At 36.9% G+C, this 9196-nt stretch overlaps 1 long non-coding RNA gene across 1 annotated transcript; it reads right to left on the bottom strand.

Moving 5' to 3' along the window:
- Positions 1-887: 887 nt before the first annotated feature.
- On the bottom strand, positions 888-8971 carry LOC144826352 (uncharacterized). Its single transcript, XR_013609803.1, has 3 exons — positions 8848-8971; positions 1841-1916; positions 888-935 (listed from the first exon to the last, which is right to left on the bottom strand). It is a non-coding gene; the product is annotated as an uncharacterized LOC144826352 (long non-coding RNA).
- Between the last annotated feature and the right edge of the window lie 225 nt (positions 8972-9196).

Raw genomic sequence — 9196 nt, forward strand, 5'->3', positions numbered from 1 at the left:
CTAACTCCCCATTATAAAAAAATTAGTAGAAAATTTGGAACTCTGCCAACCTGTATTTCTCTTAGTTCGCTCCCGGAGCGCTACCCGGTACGCGTACCGGAAGCTAACCAAAAAAATATTTTTTAAAAAAGAACAGTAACTATAAGGGAAGGAAATACACAGTTATGTTAAAAGAAAGACAGCTCTAGGGAGTAAAATAAGGATACTGTTACCTACAATCCACTGTTGATGATTTCACATATTACATCATTCATGACATGGTCAGTAACATCAACAGCAGTGGATTGTAGGTAACAGTATCGTTAGTTTACTCCCTTTAGCTGTCTTTCTTTTAACATAACTGTCTATTTCCTTCCCTTATAGTTACTGTTCTTTTTTAAAAAACATTTTTTTGATCAGTCATAAACAGTGACATTAATAGAAACAGAGAGAGTGAACAAGAGTGAAGAACTATGGTCCTCCTGAGCCACCCTCAGAAAACCAAGGGGGTCAAGATACATCTACCGTGCCCCCTTCTACCTATTCTGAACATTATTTGCCCTCCATCTTGTATCTTGATTCGAACGAAACACAAAATGGTGGACTGCCATAACGCTGCTGGTTTGCGAACCGGGCAACTTCCCAGGAAGCGGTCCCCAAAAAAAAAAAGTTGGGAAAGTAATTCACAGACACTAAGAGTAATAGAGATGGAGTGAGTGAACAAGACTGAGGAACTATGAGAACAGAGGGACTGAGAAAAAGAGTGGAAGGAGTTGAGTAAATAGGTAATAGAGAAAGGAATGAGGAAAGTAGCAAAGGCAGGAAACTGAGGATTAAAGAAGTGAAGCAGTGGATCTAATAGTAGGTGAATGTGATAGAAATGTAACGAAAAGAGTACAACTATTTACCTTGTAATTGCTGTTAAATTAATCACATTTTATTTCTATACTTTCAATCTGTGAAAGAGAGAACCAACATTTAAAAAAAAATTAAAATATGTATTTAAAAATTACAAAAGACAAGGGAAAATATTGAAGGACAAATAGTTTTTCAACAACTTTGACACTGACAGAAGCTTCTGCTTCTCCAGGTCCTCTACACAATGCTAAAGATATACATTTTAAACTAACAGTATCTTGATGCAGATGAAGTGAGGACTATCTTAAAACATGGTGCATCTTTTGCATTGCTCTTGTTTCAGAAAAGTGTCGCTTCAGTATGCCAATAACATGTCTCCTATCCAGAGATTTGTTTGAGGTGAGGCCTACTCAGAGTTCAAGATGAGATTTACACTTGTTGAAGTGTACAGAGGAGATAATATCTGTGAAAGTCTACTAATGAAGTGAGTCATGTCCACTGCACTCTTCAACAAAGTAGAAACCTCCTATGTTTCCCTGGACAGACCTAAACTTGATCTGCACAATGTGATTCGTAATGATAGGAAACTCAAGTGATGTAATTGAAATATGTGCAATTTATTTTGCTCATTTCACAATCACATCACTTGTGTTTCCTTTGCTTAGGTATCTCATTGTGCAGATGTAGTCCAGCATATGAAAGATTACGTAGAAGTGCAGCACTGCATACAATAAATTTAACACTTACAGAAAACTCACCTTCTCCATGCCTCCTACACAGTTCTACATATACATCATAAATGCAAACAGTACAGAATTAATTATACATGTTAAATGGTTTATTTTTGCTGTTCTCAGAATGTATCAAAATTCACTAAAAACAGTGACTTGAAGGTATTCATCATGTAACAGCGGGGAAAAAAAAACACAATCAAAATGATTGTGTTTAAAAAACCCATACAACATCAGAAAATAAAATTCAGAACTCCTTAAAGTTAACTTACTTTCCATGACGTCCAAGGATGTCCTATAAACAGCTTACACTCTTTTGTGCTGTTATTACTTTCAGCCCGCCACTTTCTGAAAGAAAACCTCCATCGTTTTTAAAAACACGTTACATGCAATAAATGACTTCTTGCTCTCTACCACTATTTTCCACAAGGCCAAATCTAGTCAGAGATATTTATAACTCTTGGATTTCTTGTAAGCCAATCCCATCATTTGGCATTTCCGCAACTTTCAGAATTAAAATGTTGAAGATCATTTTCACAATCCTGGAATAATAATATCTTCCCCTTCTTGGTCAGTCATGTTCTACATTTCCTATGACACTGATACTGCTTAATATGAAGCAGACTTACACTACCTCTATGAGTACTACAATTATTTAATTCTCTACATCACTTTTAATCACAAAGCAATGTAAAACAGTAGACAGCATTGCAGACTTACATTCCCTCTACTCCATGTTTTGATTGGCTGCTTCAATTAGCTTATGAAAAGAAACAATTTTTCTGAACTCATTTAAAGTGCACATACATCTCCATAATGTCCAATCCTTTGATTAGAAGTTATGTCTCTGAACTACACTTATCCTCAAGGCCAAATTGTGTAGGAGCCATTAGAACTTCTTGAAATTCCACAGATCATATCCCGAGATTATTTTCCTAAAATTTTGGTTTTAAAAACACCAGGTAAGAGTTTTTAAGGTCATACGGCAATTTTTTTTTGAAAATTAAAACAGAATCATTGCAGAATGACCAGCCATTTCTAGACTTTAAATAAGCTGTGTAATGTCCTGATGATATTGAAGGGCCGTCATGATATATAATTGCTGTAGTTACAAAAGTCCTTCCTGATATTGACAACTGCGAAGCTACAAATTTTTTTATTAAAGTTGTCAATTTTGTTCCATCAGGCCTACATCGTTGGAACATTAAAATGACGTACTGGCCATATTTTCGTATAAATAATGTGGACATCATTTCAGATTTACATTGGCTACACTCCATGCTGTGATTAGCAGCTTTTACTAGCTTATTAAAGGAGACTGATTTACTGTCTGGCAAAGTTAAATATATAAATCTTTCTGAGTCTACACTAGTAGTACTTGATACCATACAGTTCTCGCAGTCATGCTGCCATTGATAAGAAAGCCCAAACAGCTGATCTACATCTACACCTTCAGCATGTAATACATCAAGCATATACATTAAAAACTCCTGACAATCTTGCTGAATATTTTGAGAGAATTGTGTTTGCCCTGAACATCTGTCTAACAGGTTTCGAATTTCAGACACACTTTCTATTTTTGTTCTATCTGTGCTACATTTCTCTAACACAGAATTCAACAAACTGCAAAATCTTTGATCAGAATTGACCACAATCTCTTCTTTTACATTTTTTAGAGAAAACAAAACATTCATTACTACATTAGCATAGCAGTTGACACCAGAACTGTTTTCAAACTGAAAACCAACAACATCTTCAACAGAATCCTCTTTGTTTCTGCTTGTAATTTTAGGTTCATTCACTTTTTGTCTTTTTGCTACAACCTCCCCAGTATTGTTCTCATTTCTTCGTTTCCGGCCTACCAGACGTTTCTCAAACAAAGGAAACTGAGGCAAATGTGGCGCATACTCTCTTCTTAACCTATTGTATTCCTTAACACAATCTAGATCTGCACAAATGTTTCTGACATCACACTCAATCAAGTACAATCCCGATAAAGTTCTAACTCGTGACAATGCCACATATGCCATACCCTCCTTGAACACAGAACTGCCAATATTCACCAATGCAGTGTCTACACTTAAACCTTGCGATTTATGAATTGTCACCGCATATGCCAAGCAAACAGGGAACTGCTTACGGCGAACATATAAGTCTTTTACAAGCAAAAATCTAGCAGAACAACGAGCAATTAGCTGTACTTCCTCAATGCCATCAAATTTAATTTTTAAAAATTCAATTCCATCTCTATTTCTGTATTTCACAAAATCAACAACATTACCCATTGATCCATTTACCAGACCTCTTTCAACATGTAAATTCCTTCTTAAAATTATACGGCAGTTCAAGCACACATTCAGAGTCTTTTCAAAACCTGCAGTTTTAGATATAGTCTTCTCTAATGAATCCAATTTTGATTTCAGATTCTCAGACAAAATAATTGTTGATCCCATATGCTGTACTCTATCAATAGCTTCCACTTTCACAATCTCTTGCTTTTCTAAATGCAACATTTTGTTGTTAAATTTGGCACATTCTGCAAGAGTTGGCATCAAACATATTCCAGATTTCTTATCAGTAATTTTCTGAAAAATATTCTCAGGCACAACATCTTGTTCTGGATATAAATTTGACAGTAATCGTGCATGTAAAGCTTCTTTTCCATGCTCGGTCACTTTTCCAATTCTAACATCTTGTAGAATAGTCTTGTAAACTTCATCCTTTGCCTGACGCATATTTTCATGCAGTTCAGCATAATTGAAGTTTAACCATATATTGACGTTGCCAATGCTGCCTAGGCACTTCCTGGTATCTTCATGCGTGAGCATTTTGAACACAGGTTGCCCTTTCACTGGTGTCAGCTGCAGAAGATCTCCGAAAACAATGATGTGTTTGCCACCAAATAACACATCATACTCTGTTTTGAGAACTTCTTGCATCCTCAAATGCACAAAGGCAAGCATGACATTGGAAACCATGCTTACTTCGTCAATGATAAGAAGTTTCATTTTCCTCAAGATTCTTGAAACTTCAAAACAAGCATCTCCAGATAGCTTGTGATATTCTAATTTGTTGTCATGCTCCACTGGCAGCATCAGTAAACGATGTAAAGTAATCCCTTTAATATTATGTGCTGCCAGTCCAGTTGGAGCAGTGACAACACAAGACAGCGATGACTCTGTCCTTTCCTGCAAATAGCATGAAATTGCTTTAATGAGGAAACTTTTTCCAGTTCCCGCTTCTCCACTCACGTACAGTCGGACAGGCTTCAACGACGTACATGAGCACTCTTTCTTATCATGACTTAATCCATGATCAATTTGCATGGTAACTTCGTCATATATTTTCCTCTGCTCAACGTTGAGTTGCCTTTCCAACTCTTCTAAGTTAACCACATCCTCTTGAGCATGTGCCATGGCTCTTTCCACCTCATTCATAGCAGTGGCAGCTTCATTTTCAATAAGAGGTCCTCCTAGTGGATCCTGACTCAATGAAGCAGAACTCTGACTGTCCTGAGAACTGTCTCTGGCAATCTCGGCTGCAATTGTTGCTTCCTGCTCAATTTCCGCATTCAACATTTCTACATATTTGGGAAAAGCAGGACATTCTATGGTCTCCTTGGCGGCATTGAAAGAGTCTTCATAACAGAGGAAATCTCCAAGCAGTTCCTCTTCTGCACGCCAAGGCTTGAAAAGTTGCAAAAGTGCTAAATAGAAAAACTCCTTTTTTTCAGGAGATTCGCCACTCAATTTTCGATGGTTTATCAAGTGGCATTTTCTTTGCTTCACCAGACATCCCTCACTTCCTATTACAGCATACACTCCTTTCTCAGTATCTTCTTTGATGTTCCTCTTGAACATGTAATTTTGCAGAACCTCATACAGACAAACATTCTCGAGGTGACTGCTTCGATTTGGATAATATGTATCCAACATGTTGGTCTTCAAAATGTCGGTACTGTTTGGCTCCTTTTCCGCCAAATACTCAATTTCCCGCACAGGTTTGAGAACTCGATTACGCGTTGCAGCAAGACCAAGACTCGCCCAAACGATACTCCTGGACTTGGCATAGAGACTTGCTGAAGACAACCGGTCAGAACATTCGTACGCTCCGATTTCTCGATGCGACAACATCTTCAGACTGAAACTGTACAACTTCTTGCTGAGGCTCTTTTCATGGGAAATGTCCTCCCACATATCCTTCAATTCTGTCTTCTCTTTTTTGGTGATGTAAGACGTCACATACCGAGCCACAGCCATACAGTTATCAGCCACAAACTGTATATCCATGTTAGCATTCCACATGGACAAAATCACCGGGTTGTAGTCGTTGATGTACTTGGACTCTTCGTTCCTCTTCAAATTGTAAGTGTTTTTAGGTGATTTCTTCATGACATTGTGTCGCAGCGAAGACATCAAACTGTTTACTCTTCCTTTAGAAATCACCGGTCGTGGATAGCCGAAACGACATTTAGTGTAGAACTTGTCCTTGTTTCGGAATTTACGACGGCAGTACTTTCCACATCGATGGCTTTGGAAACGCAGAACTTTTTCTCTTAGGCTTTTCTTCTCCTTTGCGTTTGGAACAGCACACGTAGAATACTGTTGGATGAAACTCATCACTGAGTCATCTGGATCCGTTCCAAATTTAGGTGCATCCTTGATCCACAGCAACATATGTATATGAGGAGCACCTCTTGCTTGGTACTCCTTTCTCCAGAAGAAATCCAACACCTCTCCAAGAGGTGGATTCTTCTTATTCATGATGAAAGACATCATAGCTTCAAATCTATGATTGAAGTACCTACATACATTGACTGGATCCAAAGAGCACAGTTCTCCGGGTGTCTTGAATTCGATGTTTTCTACGTTAGCATTTGCCTCTCGTAGAAATTCAAGTAAGTCTTCCCAGCCATACTCGGCACAGCTCAGAGTGAGGAACCATGTGGGAGTACCTAAGTTCCTCAGCATACATTTTAAATCACCATGACGACGGTACCAGTACTCATTAGTACCACGCTGACACGCCATGAGATTAATCAGGTGAGAATCCAAAATACTATCTTGGACATTCACTTTATCCATAAAATCACTTGCCGAGATGTTTTGCATGTGTATACCACTTTTCAAGATGTGGTTCACTGCATATGACAGTCCAGACAGATCGCTTTCAAACAGGAGATGAAACAAATATGGAATGCATTGTCGAAACCTAGCATCTCCTGCATACAATCGCAAAGTCCGGTATTCAGAAGCAGGAATTTGATGAGGTCGCTCATCATATCTTCCTCCCTGACCTGTTGGAAAAAGCTGTGGGAAACACCGAGCTTCCAAACTTTGCTCCCAAACACTAATGGGACTCCCTTTGGCTTGTTTCATTTGAAACAACTCAATAGCATTCCCCATGACTTCCTTTGAATGCAAAGGATGAACACTATAATGTTCATATATTTCCTCACTAGTAGAGAGTTCTACTTTCTCAATTTGACCAGCACACAAATCGCTATCCTCTTCCTCACTTACTTCCTCTTCTTCAACATATACATTCTTATAGTATTTATTATTTTTTTTCAAATACAATGTTGCCTTTTTAACTTTCCTAACATCTACTAAATCTTGCCATATTTTCTTATTCTTTGTCGGAACCCCATTAACTAAGATAACCAGAGGTTCCTCTTCCACTTTTTCTACTCCAATTGTGTTAATGTTTTTCTTCAAATCTAGAGGCAAATAAACAACTCTTCCCTTTAATCCTCTCTGTAAATCTGATGGAGGCAATTTCCCTGTCTTTGGCTCCATTCTTACAATAGCCTGAAAGGGATGGATACTTTGAATCAAAATAGATTCATAAGTATTTAAGTCCTTCAATTCAGAAGGAATCTCAACCAATTCCAGATTATTATGAACTGCTCTAGCAGGCATCTGGTTTTGTTTTAATTTGTTACAACAATAAGTACACACACGTTGATCCAATCCCAAATCAAAACAATTTTCTACCATCAAGTATGTTGCAAAATCCTTCCATTCACTATTATTTTCCCTTTCACTTTTTGCATATAAATCCACTAACTTAGTCTGATTCTTATAATAAGTGCGTCGACAACACACACAAGTGAAATTAGGCCTCTCACTTGATTTCATGTCAAACGTCGCAATTTCCCTCTGGAAATTATCTGTACTGGAAACATGTACAGTATCTTCCAAATGACCCTCTATTTCTTGCTCAATTTCAACATTCTCCTCTTTACTTCCAAAGTAACAAAACTCAATTTCTTCACATATATTCCTCACATCTATTTCAGAACCATGCAGAAGAGCAGCACATAATTGTTTCAGCATAATTGCTGGACTCTTAGCATAATACAACAGTCTAACTAACTTCCTCACTTTGTTATGATGCACTGCTAGCATCCTGAAATGATGAAAAACACTCTGGCATACTCTCCTGGAAAGACAAGCCAGTGAATGACCATGCAAACCTGTCACTTCTCTCACTCTGCAAGGATCTAATTCTTGCAACAACCTCATTTTCTGCTTCAAACTTTTCTTGTTAAATGACCGTACAAAATCACAAAGCAAATTGATAGAATCCTGTCGCACACTGCAAATACTACTACACTTCCAGGTGTACACAGGACCCTTAGCACGTCTTCCTAAAACCTCATTACCTAACAACTCTTCTGCCTCTGTTGTCACAAGTTTTTCTTTTTCAACTGGACAACCATCTTTCACTTCATAAGCACGACCACTGATGTCAACTGCATGCACCAAATCATTATCCTGGAAATAACTCTCTTCATTAAAAAATGCCTCACAGCTTGAACTATGTATCCATTCTCCAGAAAAAACTTCACAAAAATTACTACGATTAACTATTCTCTTCCATCTACTATTTCTTTTGAAATCAAAAATTGCCTTGTTTAGCTTCCTAATTCTATTGATTATCAAAATAAATAACTTACGTTTAATTTCAAAAGCCTGATCAATAACTTTCTCAACTTTTTTTTTTCTCCTATAAAAAACTAATTTCTGTTGACCTTTCTTAATATTTTTTAACAAATTGCCAATTATCCTGTTACGGAACATTCGTTTACGAATCTCCGTAAACTGTTGTTTCCTTCTACTATCATGCACAGATTTATCTCTTGCTCTAGCAGTAACATTTTCATTTGTCCTTTTCTTTCCATTTGATTTACTTGTGTTGTTATGGATTGAAACATTTTCTGTACTAATATTTTTTTTATTTGAAATATTTTTTATGAAATATTTAGAGCTCTTACCCGGTGCTTTCTTCATCGCTTGAGAAATCTTTTTGTTAGAGGACTGCTGCATTTTTTTTTTCTCCTGCTGTCTTTGACGTTTTGCAGCCTTCATCTCTCTTATTTTTGTAGGCATAGTTGAATCTGAGGAAAAATATAATAAAAATGTTAATAAAAAAATATTATCAAACAGTAAATCAGTAATAGTGATCAAAAACATAACACACTACTTGACATTTTAAATAGAAGATTTTTTAGTCCTTGCAAATTTACAATACAGAAGTAGCAGAAAAGAAATGAGATTTATATTTATGTTACCTATGCTATTTTATATGTGAATCTGATCTAATTTTATGAGCATATTTTAATA

The sequence above is a fragment of the Lissotriton helveticus genome, chromosome 3_2 (assembly GCF_964261635.1).
Source record: "Lissotriton helveticus chromosome 3_2, aLisHel1.1, whole genome shotgun sequence".
Taxonomy (NCBI): domain Eukaryota; kingdom Metazoa; phylum Chordata; class Amphibia; order Caudata; family Salamandridae; genus Lissotriton; species Lissotriton helveticus.